At 43.2% G+C, this 15,535-nt stretch overlaps 2 pseudogenes; both read left to right on the forward strand.

Annotated features, from left to right (window-relative positions):
* Positions 1-541: 541 nt before the first annotated feature.
* LOC120593628 (serum amyloid A-2 protein-like) lies at positions 542-4,668 on the forward strand (annotated as a pseudogene).
* A 3,735-nt stretch (positions 4,669-8,403) lies between these two features.
* On the forward strand, positions 8,404-8,522 carry LOC120593645 (uncharacterized; annotated as a pseudogene).
* Positions 8,523-15,535: the final 7,013 nt, after the last annotated feature.

The following is a 15,535-nucleotide window of genomic DNA, read 5'->3' on the forward strand; positions in this document are numbered from 1 at the left end:
TCGCATCCTTCCTGATTCTCCTATTCTGGTAATTTGGCAGCCAGTGGACCATTCCGGCTCATTTTTATGCTGTGTCATTTCTACAGGACATTGTAGCGAGTTTCAACACTACTATTCAATATTGCTGGATTTCAGTGTCCTCGAGACATAAACTGCCATTTGACCTTCAGTAGCAACTGATCATGAGTACACGAGTCTGGAGGACTCCCTTTGCCAATGCTGAGTCCACGCCTGGAGGGTGTTGGAAGTTTTATTTTTCTGGGTTGTCTCTCTTTTCCTGATGTCGAACACTGGGTTCCCAGCTTCCTCCTGAGCTGTTCCTTGCAAGGAGCCCATTCTGCTGTTCTATTTGCCCAGTATTCTCGCATCCTTTAAGGAAATCTCTTTTAATATTGATTATCCTTCACAGCAAATGTCAATACATCGTTGTGTAGGGGAGAAAAACCTTCCCCACCAGGTGCGAGACTAGAAATGAGCAGAAAATCCCAACTTGCTACATTCTTGAAAGCTGCCACGTTGCAAAATCTGGGAAAATTGGATGTGTGTGACAAACGACCATCGTGTTCTGGAAGCTGTGTTCTGACCAAGAGGAACTTCCCACATCTCAGTGTTTTGCTTCAAACCTCTGTTCTCATTTGTTCCATTAGGAAAACGTCAGTACATAAAGCACCAGGTTCATCTCCCAGACGGGCGGACACGCAGCTCAGCTTCACCAAGAGTGTCAGCAGGAGTAAAGAGCCAAGATGAGGTGCTAGAACTTTCCTCCTTGCAGATTCTCTGCTTCCCCGTTCTCTGTGCCTTTGCTGAATATGCTTTTCTGACAATTAGGTGTGAATACGTTCGGGGTAGAGATTTTACCACACGCTATTTCTGCGTGAGTTAGTGATAGGTAGAGCTGGCATTCTACATTTATGGATTGAGTAACTCATCTCATGTTACAGAGAGGTATAGCAGTCACAAAATCTTCAAATGCCTTTTGGAAACTTCATGTAAAGTTGGGTTTCAGGACTGACAGAAGAAGATTGAAATGTAAATGGGTTTAAAAACCGGTTGCAATTTCCCATACGTTAAATCACTGGGATGCCAGTGCGATACGGAAATGATGAACTGAATCTTCTGAATTTCTATCTATTTGTCTCTATATATCAACTATCTACATATTCACACATATGTATACACAAGTGTATATATTATACATATATAAATATAAATAAAAATAAATAAATAAATAAATATATATATATATATATATATATATATATATATATATATATATAAATAAAACAGTGTGGGGTTTATATTTCGAATACAACATGAGTCAGATTACTCCCTGAAAAACCTGAATTCAACCCAAACGTAACATGCATCATCCTTGGCGCGTCTCTTTCAAATCTGCAGCAGGATGAAGCTTACCGTGATCATCATTTTCTGCTCCCTGGTCCTGGGTGTCAGCAGCCAGAGATGGGCAAGTTTTCTCAAGGAAGCTGGTCAAGGTAAGGAACTAAGACTGTGGCCAGGGGTCCTATATCTGACTGACCCCAAGTTTTCCCTGAGCAGAGGCCACATCCCCACTGAGCAAATGCCACAGTGGGTGGAAAAGGAGTGCTCTATTTATAACAGCACTTATTAATTGAAATATACTTGACATATGTCATTGTGTAGATTTAGAGTGTACAATTTTTTTGATATTGCCACCCTCTAGTTTCTCTAGTCAGATTTGCTTTATTCTACAGGGATCCCCTGGTCTGGACCCCAACTTTCAGCCTAAGTATTAAAGAGATCTGGGAGTTAAGGGTCAGGTTCTCTAAATGCAAGTGGGCCTCCAATACCCCCAAGTGGGACATGAAGGACAACTCATTTATCCATCTCAGGTAGCCACGAAGTGGGTCATCAAACAAGTGCGGAGTGTTTTCCCACCGCCCAGACGCTTAGTAATTACAACCAATATTGACTGAGATTTTAAGACCTGCTGGGCACTGTCGTAAGAGATTTGCATGTGAGAATGAACACACATAGTAGGATACAGGTACTATTAACCTTTAACAGAGAAACTGAGGCACAAAGTGCATCAAACAAGTGCGGAGTGTTTTCCCACCGCCCAGACGCTTAGTAATTACAACCAATATTGACTGAGATTTTAAGACCTGCTGGGCACTGTCATAAGAGATTTGCATGTGAGAATGAACACACATAGTAGGATACAGGTACTATTAACCTTTAACAGAGAAACTGAGGCACAAAGACATTAAGATAGCTAAGAGTACTAAACAAGAGCAGGATTTACGCAGGCCCTTGAGCTGCCCAGACCTTGCTATTAAGCACGGGACTACGCTGCCTCCCAGACAAGGGCGCGCATGGGAGACTGAGGGGTCTGTGAACACACATCCTGTTCTTCATCCGAACAAATGGCTAATAGCGGGGATGTGCTACCTAGGAGGACAAGTCCACAGAGCTCCTCCCCCCACAATAAATGGCACAATGAATTGCCTGGTGATGGTTACTGGGATAGCTATATGACCACACTCTAAATTGACTATAACCATAGCAAAGTAGCAAAAATTTATTTCACAAAATTATTTGATGTTATTATTTTTCTGTCATATCTCTAAATAGTTGTTTACAAGTTAAGGACAGCATGCGTGGGGGCTGGAATGCTTTGAGAAATGCAGATGCCTGGTTCCTCAAACACTGCGTCACAATTTCTGGGTCTGAGCCAGAAATCCAGCCTTCTCGGAGCACCCAGTTGATTTTGTGAATGCTAAAAATTGGGAACCAATACGGGGTTGCTGTCTACAAGGGACAAAATGTGTTGGACATTTTGGAAATACTTATTATGGAGGCCTGGATCCTAAGGATCTATTTAAGTCAGTGACTCAGAGGGAATAAATAGAGATAAAACATGATACCTGTCAACAAAGCCACCTTTGTGAACACCTGAAATAATACATGCATACAATGAAGGCAAGTTAGCTCATGGAGATAGTACCTAAAAGTATGATTACACCTGTACACTGTAGTTTTCTTTTTCTTATTTGGTTAATTTTTGTTAATCTTGGCCATTTTATTCTGTTTTGAACAGATTTCTTCTACCCACTACTCCCTTTAGTTTTCCCCACCCTTCCTCAGGACCAGAGGAGTGATGGTGTATTGCCCCACTATGATGGTCTCAGCATGGCGCAGTGTTTCCTCAGGTCCGCTGCAGGACCACTCTGGAGAGGCAACACTCGTCCATTTGATTGGGAGGACACGGAATTTTAGAGCTGGTGGGTCGGTTGCCCTTGTTCTGCACCTATTATGCGTTTTTTTACAGCTCTCTAAGGGAACTCTCCTTTGTTACCAGCTGAGTGAACTCGGACAGCTGCCCAGGTACCCAATGTACCCGGATGTTCAGATGTTGTCCTGACAAGCTGTCCTCCCTTTGCCCACAGGGATGAATGTCTCCCATTGAGGAGGCGGGAGCCCCACACATCTGCACCTCACTCAGAATCAGCTTTGTTCTCCTGCTACAGTCAGGGGGTTCCCTGCATCTTTCCAGGTGGAGGTCCATTGTACAACCAAACACCCATTAACACCACCCCACCTCTTCTTTACATACATCACACACAGCCAAAAACGAAGCAGCGACAGAACTTAGAACAGAGTCAAACACAATATAACTTGTACCCAGTGTGACTCTCACAACATCAGCCCAGGAAGTGAAAAATAAAGGGATGTTTGTCTCAATTCAGTATAATGTCCAAATGGCGTAATCAAAGCTTAAAATCATATTATTGGTGTAAGAAAAATGTTTATTCCTCTAATTTGCCAGGACGTGATTACCTTCATCTTACATTTTCCTTCCTTTCCAGGGGCAAAAGACATGTGGAGAGCCTACTCTGACATGAGGGAAGCCAATTAAAAGATTCAGACAAATACTTCCACGCCCGGGGGAACTACGACGCTGCCCAAAGGGGACCTGGGGGCCTGGGCTGCCAAAGTGATCCGGTAACAAGATGCTCCTGAGATGCAGGGATGGGGGAGCAGAGCTGGGCTGACCTGGAGAGGCAGTAGGGGCCCAGGGCCAGAGAGGTGTCCTCTGGAGACTGTGGTCTCTCATCTTCTTGTCCACCCTGCCCTTCTGTGTCCATTGTGGGGTCTGAGAGGTGATAGAGCCAGATGAAGTCTAGTGGGACAGATGATTCCATCCCCTGTGGGTGCTGTCCACACAGAATGAGGGGGATCACCCTAGGCTGAGTGGGCTGTATCCACACACGGTCAGGGTTTTAGTGCCTTCATCCTTGCTCCTCTCAGAGTCATTAGTTCCTTGGAAAGGAGAGAGATGGGAGGGTGGGTCTGTTGCTCACCATCCGTTATTCATCTTCTACCTCCCTCCTCCATTCCAGCGATGCCAGAGAGAACTCTCAGAGAGTCACAGACCTTTTTAAGTATGGAGACAGCGGCCATGGAGTGGAGGACTCGAAGACTGACCAAGCTGCCAACAGATGGGGCCGCAGTGGCAACGACCCCAATCACATCAGACCTGCCGGCCTGCCCGACAAGTACTGAGCTCTCAGGAGATAAGGCTTTGAGTCCCTTGAGTGAAAAGATACCAAGTCCATGAGTACAGACCCCCAGGTACTCCCAGATAATAGGTATCTAATAAAGGCTTAAGTGTTCGAATGTTGAAAACTGTGTTATTCTTTGATATAAGGACAGCCCGTTTCATACCAAGGGGTAAAAGCTGGACACCCATATGAAGACCTTGCCTGTGCATGTGTGTTTCTGTGTACAGGACACAGTTTCATACAGGGCGAACACCCTGTACCAACCCTTTTCCTTATCAGACCTACTCCTCTTTCCAGAGCCCTCTAGTTTCTTACTTGTCAGTTTTGGCTGGTGTTACCCAGCAAACTTCTTCTGCCGTCCAGTGGGCACACACTTTCCCACAAAGTTTCAATCTCAGTCTTGGAATGGTCCTTCCCAGATTTACTCCTTCCTGTAATACCCCTAGAAGTCAATGTCCTGTTTCCAGTTAATAATTCTTTATGCGAAACCCTCCCTCTTCAAATTGCTGCCTGGTTTCTGTCGCCTGAGTGGCCTTGACTGAGACACAGGATTTCCAAATTCTGATTGCTCCACACGGACTCTCTTCTGATATCGAAGCAACAACACAGACCTGATATTTACATCTCCCACCGCTTCTTCCCTTGGTCATGCAGACGCCTCTCTGATTATATTGTTGCTATTCCCAGGCCTCTCTGTGTCCCCAACTGTTCACTGCTCAATAAGTTGTGTCCTGTCTCCTCCCCTTACTCTACATCTTGCCCCTCAGTGTCCCCTTTCCATTAGACTTTGGGAGCCTAAGCCCAGGAGTTCTGGCAACTGACACATCTTGGCCTCCCCAACACCAGCAGCAGCCCTACCTTGATGACATTATTAACTGGTTCCTTTTCTCTTTTTTTTCCAGTGTTAAAATTAAATTTATCAGGAATAACGTCAATTAATAATATATAAATTTCAGGTGTCCAACTTTGTAATGGATATTCTATTGTGTGCTCTCCACCCCAAGCCTAGTCTCCTCCCATCACCATGTATTTGATTCTCTTACCGCCTATGTCCTCCCTCCACCCTCCTTCTCCTCTGGTACCCACCGTTCTCTCTTATCTATGAGTTTTGTCTTTTTGTTTGTTCCTTTGTGGCTTTTTGTTTTGTGTCCTACATGAGTGAAATCATATGGTTCTTGTCCTTTTTCATCTCACTTATTTCGCTTAGTATAATACTCTCAAGAAACATCCGTGTTGTCACTAATGGCAATATTTCATCTTTTTTATGGATAGGTATTATTCCATTGTATAGATACACCACGTCTTCTTTATTCAGTCTTCTATCAAAGGATACTTAGGTGGTTTCCTTGTCTTGGCCTTTTCATTCTACCAAAGGAATGGCACTCACATTAGTTTCTTTCGTCTTTATTTCCACTACCCTTGAATTTAGATTCAGATATAAATTCTCCTTCCTCAAAGAGCCTTCCCTGTAACCCATGCCTCACGATCTGGGGCAGAGTTTCTGGCTCTCACAGCACTTTACTCACTGCTGTCGGATCATCTTTCCCCTATCCCGTCAGAGTTAGTTTCTCAGGGGTAGACAAAAGAATTTTTTAAGTGTGGGCCCAAGGCCATACTTCATTTGCTATACAATGTAGTCTTGATCCCAAGTAAAACTCTATGGAATATCATGATGATGGATAAAGCATTCTGTAAGTCCACAGACTTTGGCCGAAGCATTGCATTCAGGGAAGGCAAATCTATATTCAGAGTGTTAATTTCAGTAAGAAAAAGCATTGCCTCTTCCATAGTGGAAGTGGTCCAATGGATCAGCCTGTCACTAGGTAGCTGACTGATCATCCTTGGCAATGGTGCCATATCAGGGGCTTGGCGTTGGTCTCTGCTACTGGTAGATTGGGCACTCAGTGGCCTTGTAGCCAGCTGGCATTGGTGAGTGGAAGTCCATGTAGCTGAGCCCATGCATGACCTCAACCCTGCGACTAACGCCGTTTTGTTCATGAAGTCATGGGGCAAGGACAAGAGTGGTTGGAGAAAGAATTTGAGCAAAAGTTTAGAACAGCTATTTTCCAAAGATATAGAAATGGCCAATAAGCACATGGAAAAAATGTTCAACATCATTACTCATTAGGAAAATGCAAACCAAAACCACAATGAGATACTACTTCACATCTACTAGGAAGGAGATTATCAAAGACAGTAACAAGTGTTGGCAAAAAAGTGGAGAAACTGGAACCCTCATGCATTGTCAGTGGGGATGGGACATAGTGCAGCCACTTTGGAAAGACATGGCAGTTCCCCTAATGTTAAATGTAAAGTTACTGTCTTAGCCAGCAATTTTGCCTCTCGGTGACCCCCCCGCCCCCGCCAGATAAATCAAAGCTCATGCATATAGAAATGAGTACATCAATGTTCAGAGCAGCAGTATTCAAAACAGCCAAAAAGTGGAAGCAACTCAAATATTTATTTCAATTAATGAGTGTTGAAACAAAATGTGATATATTCATACAATGGCGTATTATCAGTCATAAAAAATGAAGTTCTGAACATAGAGAAACCTTGAGAATATTGTGCCAAATAAGAAAAGCCAGACACAAAAGGCCACATATTACATTATCTTATTTTTATAAACTGTTTAGAATTGGCAAAACCAAGAGACAGAAAGATGAGTGGTTGTCAGGGACTAAAAGAAAGTGGACTGGGGAGTAACTGCTAAAGAGTATGAGGCTTTTTTCTGGGATGTTGAAAATCTTCTGGAATTACATCGAGATTATGTTCGTAAAACCTTGTAAATATACTTTAAAAAAACCCCACCTTATTGTACATTTTAATTGGCATGTGAATTATATTTCATTTAAAAATATTTTATAAAATATTATAAATAGTAGACTAAAGTCTAGGGTAGAAAAGGAAAATGATTCATTAAATTTGTATCATTGCCATAAAAGGAACACTATGCAGGCATTTCAGATAATATCCATATTATACAAAAGTTTTAAAATTCTTGTATAGTATTGTCTTGATAAATCAACAAAAGAATCTGTCCTCTCAGGCATAGGGAATTTTCTAACGAATGCTATAATCGCTATCTCCTTATGAAAAAAGAAAAGCTCTTGCTGTATGTTCAGTGTGATATATTAACTATTGGTTAAAAAATGAACTGGTGATTACGAAGACTGGCCAGAAGAATATTTTAAAATGACAGTAGTCATAATGGCTAACATTTACTCACCTCTTACTGTTCTTAGTGCATCACAACAACTCTCTGGTATAGATCATTTTTCAGATGATGAAACTGGGGTGCAGAGAGTATCTTGCTCCAGGTCACAGAGCTAATGAGTGGCAAAGCCAGGATTTCAACCAGACAGTCTGACTTGAGACTCTTCCTTCAACCTACACTACCTCCTTAAGAATTTATAAATAATGATAAGACTCTCTAGTCTTCTGACAGGGGCTTAGTTAATAGGCCAGTGAGAAAAAAGCCTCCATTGCTGGTGGAATTGTTTGGGGGAGAGATGAAGGCAAGACACAGCCCCATTCTGAGGGCAGGAGCTTATTAGTGAGGACACGTAGAAATCCCCACCCAGCCTGGTCATAGCTTGGATGGACTCTGTTTGGCATTTTATCCATTCTAATCAGATGGTGCCCTGGGATCCAACCTTCTCCCTCCAGCTCTTCCAGGCTGGTGCTGGAGAGCCCATCACAGCCCCAGAATGGTCCAGGAAGAGCATGATACACCATCCTGAGAGGAGAATGCCTGGGAAGGACATGGCCAGTTCCAGAGCCAGGGCAGGGAAATGGGAGGCCGGGAGTTGGTGTCACTTACATTTTATATTTATATCACTCTATAAATAAGACACTTTTCTATGGCCATGCCTCCCTGAACGTGCCCAATCTCGGCTGATCTCAGAAACTAAGCAGGGTAGGGCCTGGTTAGTACTTGGATGGGAGACCACCTAAAAATACCACGTGCTATAGGCATTAATATATGTATAAATATATATATTATATATTTATATATATAAAACACTTATATATATTATAAAACACTTATAATTATATATATATAAAACACTTTCTATTATTAAGTTTATGGTATTACGGAGGCTAGAGATTGTATATAGTGTGAGTTATTAGACCTTCTTTGTGGATCAGGTTGCCTGGACCACAAGGTGGTCTATCCCCTTGATACCCCAGGCCTTTTGGGTCATTCAGTATATGGCAAGTGGTAATGTGCTTGTCTCCCCTGTACCCAAAACTGTATTGGAGGGTTGCCTGCATTGAGTATCCTTCAGTACTTTCTACATCATGCTGGGCTGATCTGCAAGCAGGGATGTCAAGGGGCTCAGCTCTGGGGATCTGGGGACATCAGAGTGGGCAGAGAGAAAACCCAGCCAACAGTAATGGCTGAGTATCTATTTCTTACTTTATAGACCCTTAATCTTTGATAACAGACTAAGCCTGGGACATAAAGCCTCAAAGAATAGAAGAATCCTCCCACTTCACCGCCTTACCTCCCCTGCCACTTCCCGATAGTTCTAAGGCCAGGTTACCAGTTATTTTACTTGGAAAGCATCCCAGAGACTGGGGAGTAACCCAGGGCAAGAGGAAGGCCAACTCAAGGATGAATCATAGAGCTGGCCACGAGTAAGAGACTCCTAGCTGGAGCTCATCCCACTGGGACCTTCAAAGGAATAGAGTAAGAAGTAACTCAGCACTATCCGCAGAGTCAAATTAAAACACCTATCATCTGGGCTTCCAGCTCCAGTGTCAAGGGTGGGCCCTCAAAAGTTCGCTTCCCTGCATTTTGTGGCTGTGCACAAGTGAGACCCATGGGGTTTCCCTGGGCATTAAGAACGAGGTCGGGAAGTAGACCCAAAGCGAGGTGCTGCCAGGCTACACCTGCATGAAAAGGATCAAAGGCCCCGTGGAACTCACCCTGTAGCAGTGGCTGGAGAAAGAGAAGGGGCCAGAGTGGATGACGGAGTGCATTAGCCATGTCTGATACACTATACTCTGTGCCTATCTAAAGCATATGGAAAAGCACAAGCTTCCCCACGGCATCAACAAAGTAAATACACTGAGGAATGAAGGGACTGGTGGAATCTTAGGCTGAGAATAAAAGAGAGAAGAGGAAAATACACTGGCTAGCCAAGAGGGGAGAGAGGCAGGTGCAACTGGGAAGGACAGAGTAACTACCGTGGACTTGTGAAATGAACCAGCCATGAACCTTGTGACCCCACAGACAGATGCCACCCCAGAGGAACTTGCTCTGGAGCCCAGTGCTCCATAAGGCAACGGGAATGCTCCAGGGCTTTGACAGGTTTGGGGACATGGTGGCATTCCGAGAACAAGCTTATATCTGCTACACACCACATAATATTTTGGTTAAAATAACTTATTTTTCCTACAGAAGAAGTAGTTAGAAGTTGTGGTAAAATCAGGGTGATGCGATGGCCATTATGGTTAGGGGATCCAAGGAACATATGAGTCACAAAGTCTGCAATGGAGATGAGTTAGACAACAACAACCAGCAACTTTATGTTAGCCGGAGTTTAGACCCAAATTTCAAACCTGAGCTCTGGTATTCAGGGCTGCACTGCCGGGTCTGGGTGGGAAGTCTGAGTGTCTACTCTAATTGCTCACTCAGCCTATCATCCCCAGATCTAAAGGCCATTCCAGTCAGCACCCCTCAGCAGGGGAAGAGGGATCCAGAGAGCCTGAGTTTGTGTGACCCGACTGGCCAGTTCCCAGGCACGCCTCACAGAAAGCCATTTCCCCAAAATCGTTAAAGTCTAATTAAACCAAGAACAGAACAAGCTGTGCAACTTGCTCTACTTCACTTCTTTTAGTTAAGTATGACTCCATTGCTATAACTAACTACAGAAGTTTAAAATATACAGAAATTTTTGTCTCACCTAACAGTTTGTGGTGAGTCAGGCCCTTGCCAGGAATCTCGGCTCCGCTGTCAGATTCCTTCCATGTTGCTGCTCTGCCAAACTGCAGACTGAGCCTTGCTACTCAGAGGGTGATCCAGAAGCTTTAGCACCACCTGGAATCCTGCCAGAAGTGCAACACTGCAGACTCCACTTCGGATCTGCCTTGGCAGCCAGGGCCAGTTACAGAATGTGTGGTACCAGTGCCAAGCAAAAAGGTGGGGACCCTTGTTCAGAAAGGATTAAAAATTCCAAAATGGTGAAAGCACGGCATTAAACATAGCACAGAGCCCAGCTAAGCTTTGGGGCTCTGCAGGATGCACAGGCCTCATGCTGTGGAAGGGGCAGTTTAGTAGGAAAAGCAGCAGAGCCGGGGATTAAACACAAAGACTATGTCAAAACTCGGGCTCTGCCTACTGTATCCGACGTTAATATGCCTAGATCACTAGAAGAATATATGAACTGAATACTCAGATCGATTCAGAGAATCGTCCATCTGGAATAATGGATTGCTGGGGAAGCGAGAAACTACAATCAGGGAAAACATTGTTATTCTGGGAAAACATTCTCGTGTAGCCGCTTAGTATTTTTCTGAGCCGTCTGGAAGAAATACCAAGTGGGAATTTTCCGGGCCTCTCTTGTGTTCCGTGTTTGATCCACAGACCAGGGTTGACTGGAAACTCCTGGCTGGCTATCTCGGCACAGTAGTGCTGTGTAGTATGTCTGTGTTATTATTCAGAGATCTAAATGAAGAGGTGGGGGAAAGCTGGTTGTTAGCTCTGATCTTGCTCTAAAGATACTATTTCTGACACAATGGGAGATCTCAGCCCCTTGTTCTGTCACAAAATGGTTCAGATGGTAAATTATATGTTATGTATAGTTTGCAATTAAAATTAAAAACCTTGACATGCAGAACCACAGGGACAGACCGTAGTGCGATTTCAGCAGGTGGGCACTGGAGCAAAGGGCATGTCAGGGCTGAGCAGGGGTGATGAGCAGGGTGACTCCAAGAAACAGAGAACCCAGGATAAGCGACTAATTTGGGCTCTGAAAGACAGAAATTGAGTTTAAAAGCAGGTCATAGAGAGCCTTAAGTGACAAGCTCAAGGATTTGGGCTTTATTCTGCAAGCAGAAGGAAGACACTGAAAGTTTCTGACTGAGAATAGGCATGATTTAGGCTGTGCCTCAGGAGGAGGAGCATTCTGACAGTGGATCTCCAATGACCTTCCCGGGAGACCAAGACAAGCACTTTGTCAGGGGCCTTGGTTTATCTATAAATGAGGGTATAAACTATAAACTCTATATCTATATCTAGGGACAATGTGGGAGTGGGAGGCCGGTTGAGGGAGATTAAATTAGTCCCTAGACCTACAGGTTCCAGATCCAGGCAGGACCCTGGCATTCGTGTTTTTAAGAAGCTCCCATGGCGATTCTGAAGTGCTGCTGTTTGGGAATCAGCTGACTGGGTGATACCTAGGCCAGCTTACATTTTCATGTGCCAAGACTGAGAGGTGGTCGTGGGGAAGGCAGTGTTCAGAAGTGAAGAAAGGTCCCTTAAGACAGCTGCAACTGTCCAGGCAAGAAGTAAAGGGAATGTGGGTAGTGGCACCAGAGAAGGGAAAAAGATGACTAATGGAGACCACCACATAGAACTGAGAGGATTTACTTAATAATTGGCAGTGTTATACACACAAAAACCAAAATTCAGCTGAGTACGTGAGCCAGGACCTTTTTTTAGGGGAAGATATCAGGAAGAGTTTTATCACGCAGATGCTCTCTTCTTTCTATGGGGGGACAGAGAGGGCCCACAGTGACAGATTACCTCCATGGTGCTGAACAGAAAATTACAGACTAGGTGATTATGTTTCTGGGAGAAACCACAATCAGATCACGTATTCAATCTAAGTTTGGTATCATGGGCTTTTAGCATGAGTGATGCTATTTTGCACCTGTGGTTCTCTCTTTAACAAGTCCCCCCTTTTGATCATACTCTCAGCTTAACTGAGAGAGAGAATCAAAAATTAAGGCATTCGTGTCACTGTTGCTACCACTCTGCAGCTCTGTTGGTGCTTGGTGTGGGAGGATGTTTTGCTTAATGTCTGTGACATGGGCCTCTGGTTTTCTAACAGCAGTGAGGGTTGCGATTAAGAGGTAAGGATGGCTTCAAGATTTTGAGCCTCGACCAAGGCAATGACAAATTTCATGCAAATAAGAAAGTCGTTAACTTCAATTTTTGTCTTCTCACTTTCTCTGAATTTTGTAAACCAATTTACATGGGTCCGATCACTACGGAGTCAAATAATGACGTTCTAAACCTTTCAAAGAACAGCTAACAAGTATTACTATGTCACAGACAATATGCTCTATGCTTAGTCTCATTTAATTGTCACTACTAGGTAGCTCTAACCTCACTCCAGGAGCTGCATGCTTCACATTTATTATCTCATTTAATCCTCAAACTACCCTGGATGAATGCTGCAATTATGCCCATTTTACAGATGAGAAAACTGAAACCTAGAGAAATAAAGTAACTTCCCCAAAGTCATTTAGAAAATGAGCAAATATTAAAACCAAACATAGGGGTTGAGGGAGGAGCGGGGAGGTAGACGGGGTAAAGGGGGTCAAATATAGGGGAGTAGGGGGAGTCTGAAGTGGGTAAAGGGAATCAAATATATGGTAACTGAAGGAAAGTAAACTTTGGGTAGTAAACATACAGTAGAATATACAGATGTCAAATCATAATGTACACCTGAAAATTATACAATTGTATTAACCAATGTTACCCTAATAAACTTAATTTTTAAAAAGTTAAAATAATAATAATAATAAGTAAAACCAAACAGCGTGCCTTAGAACCCCAGCTCTCAGCAGCCACCATGGTATCCCGTAGACCTGTTAAACAGCAGTCAAGTCTGGAAGAAAAGATAAGTGAAGCAACCATGAATTACAGTCTGTTCAGCATTTTTGGCCAAGTCAGAGATACAAGCTGTATTTGAAAACACTGCCTAATATCCAAGGAAACTCTTACAATTTAAATGTTTAACTGAATAAGATTTTTTGGGTGGGGGGGAGGAGGTTTGTTTGCCTTGGGAACTGAATTCAGATGATGTGATATATTTTTATTTAATGCTAGGAATTCTTCTCTGTACCCTTCTGGTAAGTGAGGATTGCTGTAATATGCCCTAGAAACATCTATCGGGAAATAGTTGCACAATTGTGCTAGGTCAGGCTGTCTCCCCCTCCTGAGATCTTCTCTGGGCCCTCTTTTGGACAGTCACAGTATAATGAAAAAGCTGACCCACAGTGAGGGGGTGGGCTCTTTCAGAACAGACACATTCAACTTAATCCACGGAGCCCAAATCCAGCTGATGCTAGAGGGAAGGTGTGAGCTAAAACATACATTTGGTCAGGTATAGTTTCTGGCAAAGAGCTGTTAAAACCCTTGGAATTTCCTAACTGGTGAGAGAGATAAAGGTTGTCTTCTTATGTTAATGAGGTGACTTTTGGAATACACCCACAGATGGCAGCTGGTTGCCAGTGGAGCCAACTATGTGATTTAAGGATTTGATCTTTCAGGCTATTCCTGACCTCCAAGGAGTGGTGAGGAGCAGAGATTAAGTTCAATCACCAATGGCCACTGATTTAATCAATTATGCCTATGTAATGAAGCCTTCGTTAAGCCCCATAGTATTGGGTTTGGAGAGCTTTGGGGATGATGAACTGGTTTAGGTTGTGAGAATGGAGCTCAGAGAGGTCAGGAAAGCTTCTTCTCTTTTCCCTATACCTTGCACTATGCATTTTTAATCTGGTTGTTCCTGAGTTATAGCCTGCTAAGTAACAAAATTTCTCAAGGAAATTTGAAGATCCACTTGGCTTTATTGTGTGATTCGTGAATTGGGTAGCATCCCATCTAGCAAGTAGAGAGATGCTTTGAGTAGTGGTATAAAATGGAAGGTTTTCATAGGCAGAAACTGGGCAGAACAAAGAAGTTATTAGCAAAAGAAAAGAAAGGATTGTTTCAGGCAAGAGCATTTCCTTGGGGTAAGGGCAGCAAGGGTCTTAAAATAGATGATCTCACTAGTGTTGACCAGGAAATTCCAGACCGATTGGTTTAAAATTACACTTCTGATAGAGGATAAAACTGCAGTTTGGTAAGGTGGTTAAGTCTTTGTGGGGCTTAGCAAAAGTGACTTCATTTGGGGCCGGTTGCTACTTTTTAACATCATTTTATAACAAACCAATAATCTAGTAAATTAAATGTTTTTCTGAGTTCTGTGAGCTGCTCTAGCAAATTAATCAAAGCCAAGGAGTGGGTCACGGGAACAGGTGATATATAGCCAGTCAGTCAGAAGCACAGTTAACAACTTCGACTTGAGATTGGCATCCAAAGTAGAGAGCAGTCTTGTGGGACTGAGCCCTTAACATGTGGAAGCAGATGCTCTCTCATGGTAGATGGTGTCAGAATTGAGTTGAATTGTAGGACACCCGGCTGGTATTGGATATTGCTTAATATGGGGAAACAACACACACACACACACACACACACACACACACACACACATTGAATACCACACACACACTCAAGAGCTACACATTGGTGACAAGATTTGGAGGTTTTCACATCTCTTCGAAATTCTAAGAAGCTTTATGGTGCCTTCCTCTTTCAGACAACCCTCCTTGACTGATCTGTTTACAACATATTTAAAAAAAACGTGAGAGTGTGAAGATTAATAAGCAGAAACCTCATTTAAATGGGAGTTGGGAGGGTTTCTAGGGGAAGCTCTCATGCCCTCCCTCCCCTACCACTCATTGTGATATTTCAACAAAGATGATATTCAAATGGCAAATAAGTATATGAAAAGATTCCCAATATCATTAACCATTAGGGAAAATGAAATAAGAACCACAAAGAGATATTACCTTATGCACATTACGATGGTTAATGTAAAACAAACAAACAAACAAACCAAAATAACTAATGTTGGCAGGAATGTGGAGAAATTGCAACCCTTAAGCACTGTTGGTGGGAATATAACATGGTGTAGCCTAAATGGAAA

This window comes from Pteropus medius, unplaced genomic scaffold, assembly GCF_902729225.1.
Source record: "Pteropus medius unplaced genomic scaffold, Ma_sr-lr_union100, whole genome shotgun sequence".
NCBI lineage: Eukaryota > Metazoa > Chordata > Mammalia > Chiroptera > Pteropodidae > Pteropus > Pteropus medius.